Raw genomic sequence first — 9,241 nt, forward strand, 5'->3', positions numbered from 1 at the left:
AGCTTGTACATCTGAAAGTTCTTGGTTCGTATATTGCTGAAGCCAGCTTGAAGGATTTTGAGCATAACCTTACCAGCATGTGAAATGAGTGCAATTGTCTTATAGTTTGGACATTCCTTTTTGGTTCCATTTCTGTGAAAAATGCCTTTGGTAATTTGGTAGGGATTGCATTGATTCTGTAGATTGTTTTCTGTGGTATACTCATTTTGACAATATTGATTCTTCTATCAAGAACATGGTGCATGTGTGCATGCTAAGTCACTTCAGTCGTGTCTGACTCTTTATGACCCAGTGGACTGTAGCCTGCCAGGCTCCTCTGTTTATTGGGGTTTTCCAGGTAAGTATACTGGAGCAGGTTGCCATGCCCTCTTCCAAGGGATTTTCCAGACCCAAGGATCAAGCCCATGTCTCCTGTGGTTTCCTTGTTGAAGGTGAATTCTTTATCACTGAGCCACCATGGAAGCCCAAGAATATGGTATCTCTCTCCAATTTTTGTGTCATCTTTGATTTTTTTAATCAGCATCTTATAACTTTCAGGGTACAGGTTTTTCTTCTCTCCTAAGGTAGGTTTATTTCTAGTTATTTTATTCTTTTTGAGGCTATGTAAAATGAAATTTTTTTTTTAAATTTCTATTTCTCATTTTTCATTGGTGGTGTATAGAAATACAAAAGATTTCTCTATTTTTTTATCCTGTAACTTTGTCCAATTCATTGATGAACTCTAGCAGTTTTCTGGTAGGATCTTTATGATTTTCCATGTATAATATTATGACATCTATGAACAGTGAGAGTTACCCTTCTCTTATCCAATTTAGATTGTTTTATTTCTTTTTCTTCTCTGATTGTTGAGGCTGGGACTTCCAACATTATGTTGAATAAAAGTGGTGAGATTGGATATTCTTGTCTTGTTCCTAATTTTAGAGTAAATGCTTTTAGCCTTTCACCCTTGAGCATGATGTTAGCTGTAGGTAATTATTATTATGTTTAGGGATTTGCCCTCTATGCCTGCTTCTGGAGGGTCTATTTTTTTTAATAAAAAATGTGTGTTGAATTTCATCAGAAGCTTTTTTTGCATCTATTGAGATGTTCATATGATTGTTATTCTTCAATTTGTTGATGTGGTATATCAAATTGATTGGTTTGCAAATACTGTAAAATCTTTGCATCCCTGGAATAAATCCCTCTTGATTATGGTGTATGATCCTTTGAATGTATTATTGGATTTGTTTTGTAGTATTTTGTTGAGAATTTTTGCATCTATGCTCATGAGTAATATTTACCTGTAAATTTTCTCTTTTTTTATTATCATTGCTCACTTGCAATCCTCACAGGGTCAGAGTAATGACTCCCACAGAGCAACCCACAATGATGGGGGGATTCTAGGTGTCCCATTAATGTTCTCTTTTCTCCTTTGAGTGATCTTTGATTCAGGGGAGAACTCTCCATGTTGTCTCTGCTCGCCTAGTGGATGGGGAAGGTAGTCGCTTTGTAACTGCTTCTCTTAGCCCTTCTAATGTAGTCTGTCTCAGTCTCTGTGGTCCTTTAGCCTCATGTTCATATTCTAGGATTCATTCATTGGTGTCTTTTTCTAGAAAATGTGTTAGTTCTTCTTGTGAAGAAGAACAAAGTCAGAAACAACCTATGCTGCCATCTTGGTGATGCCACTCCCTTGTCTATTTTTTTTTTTAAGTTGTTTAAAGTGGAAAGGTTCAATCTCCTCTGGGGAAGGGAATGGCTATCCTCTCCAGTATTCTTTCCTGGGGAATTCCATGGACAGAGAAGTCTGGTGGGCTACAGTCCATGGGATTGCAAGAGTCAGACATAACTGGGTGACTAACACTCACTTCAAGGTGTGAGGGAAACTCACTCTTGCTACTTTATTGTGACAAAATAGAAACCTATGTTTAATATTTGAGCTACTAATTCCATTTCTAAAAGATATCCAAAAAATATACATAAAAATTTGAAACTGCTTTCACACTTAAGGTTGTCTGTTGTTATGAAATACAAGGGGAATATAGAAGTAAATAAGGAACATCCACATAATGGACTACCAAGTAAATGCAAAAGAAGTGAGGAAAACATCTGTGTTTTTTGCTGAAACTATCTTCAGGGTGTATTGTTAAGTGAAAAAAGTGAGATTAGAGTTTAGTTTTATGCTGCCTTCTGTAAATACAGGGGATATAAATATCAGTTCATGTTTTCAATATGTAACAATTAAAGAGTAAACAAAAAGCTAATACAAGTATTTATCTGTGGGAGAGAGGCAATAGTGTGCAATATAGAGGGGTAGAAATGAGATTTTGGAATGCAGTATGTTACATCAATTTTATTTTTCAAGAATACAAAATTTTTACATAATTAAAAATAAAATTTAAAAAGCAACCCTTAGAAATTGAAAATTAAATGTGGCAAATAATCTTAACTGCATATTATATATATCTACTATACAGAGCAATCTCTTCTCACTTCTCCATCATCTTAGTCACACCCTGACAGATGCTATGTCACTTAACTATAATGACATCTTTACAAATAAACACAAAATCTTTATAATAACTGTGGCACAACTACACAGAGAAAACAATTGTTTCAATTGACTGTAGTTTAAAAAATTTTATTGATGACCTAAATAAATAGGTCCAGCAACAAGATCCATAAACACAATGTTACTTAAATAATTTTAATTCTATTTTCCTGATGATCATTATGTTTGGTCACCTGTCTATTTTGTTTATTGGGAATTTGAATGTCTTCTTTTATGAAGTGCATATTCAAGTATTTTGCACATCTTTATTGTAGGAATTTCATTTATTTCTTAAAGATTTGTAGGAGCTCTCTATGCAGTCTAGATCCAATCCTTTTTCTTTACTAGAATAGAAAGTATCTTCCTGCTGTCTATGGCTTACTCTTTCACTCACTTTATGTACCATATGATGGAAGAAATTATTAATCTTAATTTAGTCACATTTGCCAAGTTTTGAAACTTACTGCCAGTAATAGTTTTTGCTGTTTAAGAAGTCTTTGCTTACTTCATGTCGTGATATTTCATATTTTCTCCTAAACATTATAGTCTTACCTTTCATATATAGGTCTGTGTGTGTATGTGTGCACTCAGTCCTGTCTGACTCTTTGCAACCCCATGGACTGTAGCCCACCAGGCTCCTCTGTCCATGGAATTTTTCAGGCAAGAATACTAGAGCAGGTTGCCATTTTCTGCTCCAGGAAATTTTTCTCAACCCAGGGATTGAACCCATGTCTCTTGCATCTCCTGCATTGGCAGGTGGGTTCTTTACCAACTGATCCCCTGGGAACAGTCCATATGAAATTTATTTTATATATATCTACATTTAAAAATCAATTTATTTTAATTTTTTTCATATAAACTTCTAGCAAACACAAGTCTAAGACCAGGTGGCTTTACAGTGGATTTTTATCAGATATACAGAAAACTAATACCTATCCTTCTGAAGCTATTACAAAAAATTTAAGAGGAGGGATATTCTACAAGGCATTATCCTGACACAAAACCAATGATACTGTAGAAAAAGAAAATTAGAAGACAGTATCTCTGATAAAAAGATGCAAATATTTTTAAGAAAGTGCTAGAAAACCAACTCCAACAATATATAAAAAGGATCAAAAACTGATCAAACTGGATTCATTCCAGGGTTACAAAAATAGTGTGATATTTTAAAAGCAAATCAACAAGTGTGATGTACTACATTAACAAAAGGTAGAATAAAAATCACCTTATCATCTCAAAAGACACAGTAAAAGCACTGGAAAAAATTTAATATCCATTTATGATAAAAAAATCCTCATCGAAGCAGGTAGAGAGGAAACATCTCAACATAATAAAAGCCATTTATGACAAACCCACAGCCAACATCATACTCAACAATGTAAAGATGCAAGACTGCCCACTAGATTCAAGAACAAGACAAAAACACCCACTCTAAACACTTCTATTTGCTAAGGAAATTAAAATGGAGGTAGTCTTGTTCAGATTTCAGAAGCAGGAGAGCAGGCCTCAAACCTTTCTTCTGACCTGCCTGTACATTGCCCAGATTCCATGCTGCCTGTAAGCACAGCAAGGCAAGAAGTACTTTAAATAAGAAGAGGAGTGTGTCTTGGAGTTCTTGAGCCCCTAGAGGTCTGGCCCACCACTCAGGGCTTAATAAATCCTATGACTCACAAGATAAAGCAAACAACATTGTAACAAGATTAAAGTAAAACCAGAGCTGCATCTTTGCCTGAAAACTGATAATGATATCACTTTGTGCCCTGGGATTATAAGTGGGAACCCCTGAAACTGCAATTTTGAAGTTCACCTGTGGATTAGACACATTGCCTGGGACTTTTTCCCAATTGGGACTCCAGATTGCTGTTAATCTGGATGTTGATTGGCCCAATTTGGTGATATATGTACTGTTACTCTTTCCTATTGTTTCTATTCCTCTTCCTTTAATGATCATATATTGAAATTAAGTCAATGAATCTTCTATTAAATATTGAAATTGTTTATTGTGTGTAATGAGTGGTTTGTTTTGGTAATGATTCATTTATTTATTTTTTGGCTGCATCAGGCTCCTCTCCAGTGGCAGTGTGGACTGTTCCTGGTCAGTCTCCACCTCCACCACTGCCACTGCCTTGACACAGGAAGCCAGGAGTGCTTTGAACAGTGGGCCACAGTGATGCTCCCCCTTGTCAGGATGTGGAGCCAGGCTCCTAAGCTGGGGCTGTGGAAAGGGCACGGTGGCCCAGCTGACTGGTCCTTCCCAGGTGGTGCGAGGAGAAGCCAGACTGCCCCACCTCCACCGGACTGCATCAACCTGCCCAACTTCTGTTAATGATTTTTTTGAATGTGAAACAAAGGCAAAACTCTTGCCAACACTATTTAAAATAGCATTGGAAGTAATAGCCACAACAGTCAGACAAGAGAAAGAAATAAAATGAATCCAAATTGTAAGACAAAGCTGTAACTATTAGGAGATGACTTAATACTTTGTATAGAGAAAGCTAAAGCCTCCATTCAAAAAATGTTAGAACTCATAAATTAATTTAGCAGAATTGAAAGATGCAAGATTGATATACAGAAAGCTCTTGCTTTTGTATACATGAATAATAAAATATTAAAAGTATAAAATTTAAAAATCCAGCTAAAATCACATCAGAAAGAATGAAGCAACAACAAAAAAAGAGTTCCCTAAGGAGGTGAAAGACCTATACTCTGAACAGTATAGAAAATTAATGAAGAAATTTGAAGATTCTATAATGAAATGGACAGACATCCAATGGTCTTGGAATGGAAGGATTCATGTTTTTAAAATTTTCATACTACCCAAAGTAATCTACTAATTTAATGGAATCCCTATCAAAATATCCATGACATTTTTCACAGAAGTATAACAAATAAACCTAAAATTCAGATGGAACTACAAAAGACACAGAATTGCAAAATGAACTTGAGAAAAGGGGAGAAAGTTAGAGTTCTAACCCTCCTGGACTGCAGAATATAAAACAAATCTCTAGTAATCAAAATACCATGGTACTGACACAAAAGCAAATATATAGATCAACTGAACAGAATACACAGCCCAGAAGTACCCATGCACCAATGGTCAACTAATCCATGACAAAGTAGGTAAGAATATGGAAAAGAGTGTCTCTTCTACATGTGGTGTAAAAACAACAACAACCTGACATTGGAGGGAGGGAGACAGCAAACTGATCTCTGGTGGCTACTGCTGCTGTGGCCACCTCGGAGAGCGTAAGAGCCAAGGAGCATCTGAGAGACCCAGAGCCCGTGCACTGGCTGCAGCCAAGACCTCTGCATTAACCTGGGCCAAAGGCAGCCGTGGTCACCCCTCCTCTCCCTCCCTCACCTTTCTGGTGACTGAGCTGGAGCCTGTGGCTGGAGACAGGGAAGTGGCCAGGACTAGTTGGCTGCTCCAAGGTGAGAGGATGCTGAGGAGGGGCCAGAGCATCTATTCCTCCTGGGGCATGGGGTGAGGGACTCCCAAGGTGGAGGGAGGGGGTCCCAGCCACAGTGACACGTTCGGGAGCTGGGAGCTGGGGCAGCACCAAGCGGAGCCAGCACTCCCCACCTCACTGCCGCTCAATTCACTGTCTCCCTCACCCTGATGTCCAGGTTGTTGTTGTTTTAACACCACATGTAGAAGAGACACTCTTTTCCATTATATATTCTTACCTACTTTGTCATGGATTAATTAACCATTGGTGCATGGATACTTCTGGGCTGCGTATTCTGTTCAATTGATCTATATATTTGCTTTTGTGTCAGTTCCATGGTATTTTGATTACTAGAGATTTGTTTTATATTCTGCAGTCCAGGAGGGTTAGAACTCTAACTTTCTCCCCTTTTCTCAAGTTCATTTTGCAATTCTGTGTCTTTTATAGTTCCATCTGAATTTTAGGTTTATTTGTTATACTTCTGTGAAAAATGTCATGGATATTTTGATAGGGAGTCCATTAAATCCAGTAGATTATATGGGTAGTATGAACATTAAAAAAAAAATATGAATCCTTCCATCCCAAGAACATTGAATGTCTTTCCATTTCATTATAGAATCTTCAAATTCCTTCATTAATTTTCCATACTGTTCAGAGTATAGGTCTTTCACCTCCTTGCTGCTGCTGCTGCTGCTAAGTTGCTTCAGTCGTTTCTGACTCTGTGCGACCCCATAGATGGCAGCCCACCAGGCTCCCCTGTCCCTGGGGTTCTCCAGGCAAGAACACTGGAATGGGTTGCCATTTCCTTCTCCAATGCAGGAAAGAGAAAAGTGAAAGTGAAGTTGCTCAGTCGTGTCTGACTCTTAGCGACCCATGGAATGTAGCCCACCAGGCTCCTCCATCCATGGGATTTTCCAGGCAAGAGTACTGGAGTGAAGTGCCATTGCCTTTTCCATTCACCTCCTTAGGGAACTCTTTTTCTTGTTGTTTCATTCTTTCTAATATTATGCAGGGGGTCATAACATCTCCCCCCCGGAGTGTAATAGCTGGGGCTTCAAGCCAGGCAAACGCCCCCCGATGGAGGGGTGGGGGTGGGAACCCCGATGTGAAGCAGCATCTGGGGCGGTGGGGACAGCAGGACTGGTACTGCAGTCCTTTCCTTCCCTTCCCCCTGCCCTCTGACCCCTCGGGGGTCTTCTTTCTGGGCCAATTGCCCGACTCCTGGCTTCTTGGCTTGACTCAGGGAGGAGTTCTTAGCGCTCCCTCCCTGCTCTAGCCCCCGAGGGCTGTGGTGCGGGGCGGGGACCCGGAGGTGGCGGGGGTGGGGAGGGAAGGCTGCAGCCTCTGCCCAGAAAAAACTAGAAAACAAAAATCTGGAGCCTCCCAAAAGTGACTGTTGGGGAGAGTGGCCTGGGACAGTACCCAGCTTGAAGAGACCCAGGAAGAAGAAAAGAGGAGGTAAGCAGGGCCCCAGCCACCTCTGTGGAAGAGACCCGGGTGGCCCGGATTGGTGATCCCAGCCCCACTTCGTGCTCAGTAACACAGTGGAGCTGCCGAGGCTGCTGCCTGAGTCCCAAGAAGGACAGGAAGCACCCCATTTTCTCAGCACCACTGGTTCTTCTCTAAATTGGAGTCTCAACCATCAGAGAGATTTATAAAAGGCTATCAAATATTTGGAATACTTCCTTAGGATAAATTGCCAGAAGTGGGTGAGAGGAATGTGAAAACCTTTGCATCTTCTGATAGTCTAGCCAAAGTCCAAGAAGTAGCAAGCTGGCTTTTGGAAATGAATCAAGAATTGCTCTCTGTGGGCAGCAAAAGACAACAAACTGGAGGGTCTCTGAGAGGTAACCCTTCCTCAAGTCAGGCAGATGAGGAGCAGATGAATCATGTGGTGGAAGAGGAAGAGCAGCAGCAGCAGCAGCAGCAGCAGCAGCAGCTCAGACACTGCGAGGCAGAGCACATTGTGAGGAATGGTGAAGTCGTTGAAGCAGAACCTAGACCTGGACACCAAAATGATTCTCAGCAAGGACAGCTGGCAGGAAACAACAGCTGGTTTATTTTGGTAGATGAAGACTCCTCCAGAAACCAGGAAGAACAGGAGGAAGCGGAAGAAAATGCTGTTGAACAGGATGAGGAGGATGAGGAGGAAGAAGAAATGGACCAGGAGAGTGATGATTTTTTATCAGTCTGATGACAGCAGCAGGGAAGTTGAACATACATATAGTAACAGTGTCACAAACTCTAACAGTATTGTGGACCTGCCTATTCACCAACTATCCTCCCAGTTCTATACAAAGACAACAAAAATGAAAAGAAAGTTGGACCATGGTTCTGAGATCTGCCGTTTTTCTTTGGGAAAGTAACCATGCAAAGTCTCAGAATATACAAGTACCACTGGGCTTGTACCATGTTCAGGAACACCAACAACTTTTGGAGACCTGAGAGCAGCCAATGGTCAAGGGCACAATGACATGGGATTACTTCTGTGCAACTACCTACAGGCCTCCAGGAATGGTTGAAAATGTTTCAGAGCTGGAGTGGACCAGAGAAATTGCTTGGTTTAGATGAACTTATTGATAGCTGTGAACATCATATGTAAAATATATGATGCAAGTGATAGAATCCCAGTTTCAATGAGACTTCATTTCCTTGCTCCCTAAATAGCTGGCACTTTATGTACTTTAATTCCTGGAACCTGAAGACCTGCTACAAGCAGCTCAGACTTGTCTTTACTGGAGAATATTCGCTGAAGACAACTTTCTCTGGAGAGAAAAATGCAAAGAAAAGGGTATTGATGAACAATTATACATCAAGAGAAGAAAAGTAATAAAAGGAGGTTTCATTCATAGTCCATGGAAAAGTGTATACGTCAGACAGTGCAGAATTGATACTAACTAGAGGCGAGGAGAATGCAGGTCTCCTAAGGTGCTGAAAGGACATGATGATCACGTGATCACATGCTTACGGTTTTGTGGTAACTGAATAGTTAGTGGTTCTGATGATAACAATTTAGAAGTTTGATCAGTAGTCACAGGCAAATGTCTGAGAATATTAGTGGGACACACAGGTGGAGTATGGCCATCACGTATGAAATCCACATATCATAATTAGTAGATCTACAGATTGGACTCTCAAAGTGTGGAATGCAGACATGGGAAAATATATACACACCTTATATGGTCATACTTCCACTGTGCATTCTATGCATCTTCATGAAAAAAAGAGTTGTTAGTGATTCTCGAGATGCCACCCTTAGGGTTTG

The 9,241-nt window shown here is 40.0% G+C and overlaps 1 pseudogene; it reads left to right on the plus strand.

Moving 5' to 3' along the window:
* Nucleotides 1-7,762: 7,762 nt before the first annotated feature.
* Nucleotides 7,763-8,401, plus strand: LOC102172878 (annotated as a pseudogene).
* The last annotated feature ends 840 nt before the right edge of the window (nt 8,402-9,241 follow it).

This window comes from Capra hircus (assembly GCF_001704415.2).
Source record: "Capra hircus breed San Clemente chromosome X unlocalized genomic scaffold, ASM170441v1, whole genome shotgun sequence".
Lineage (NCBI taxonomy): Eukaryota > Metazoa > Chordata > Mammalia > Artiodactyla > Bovidae > Capra > Capra hircus.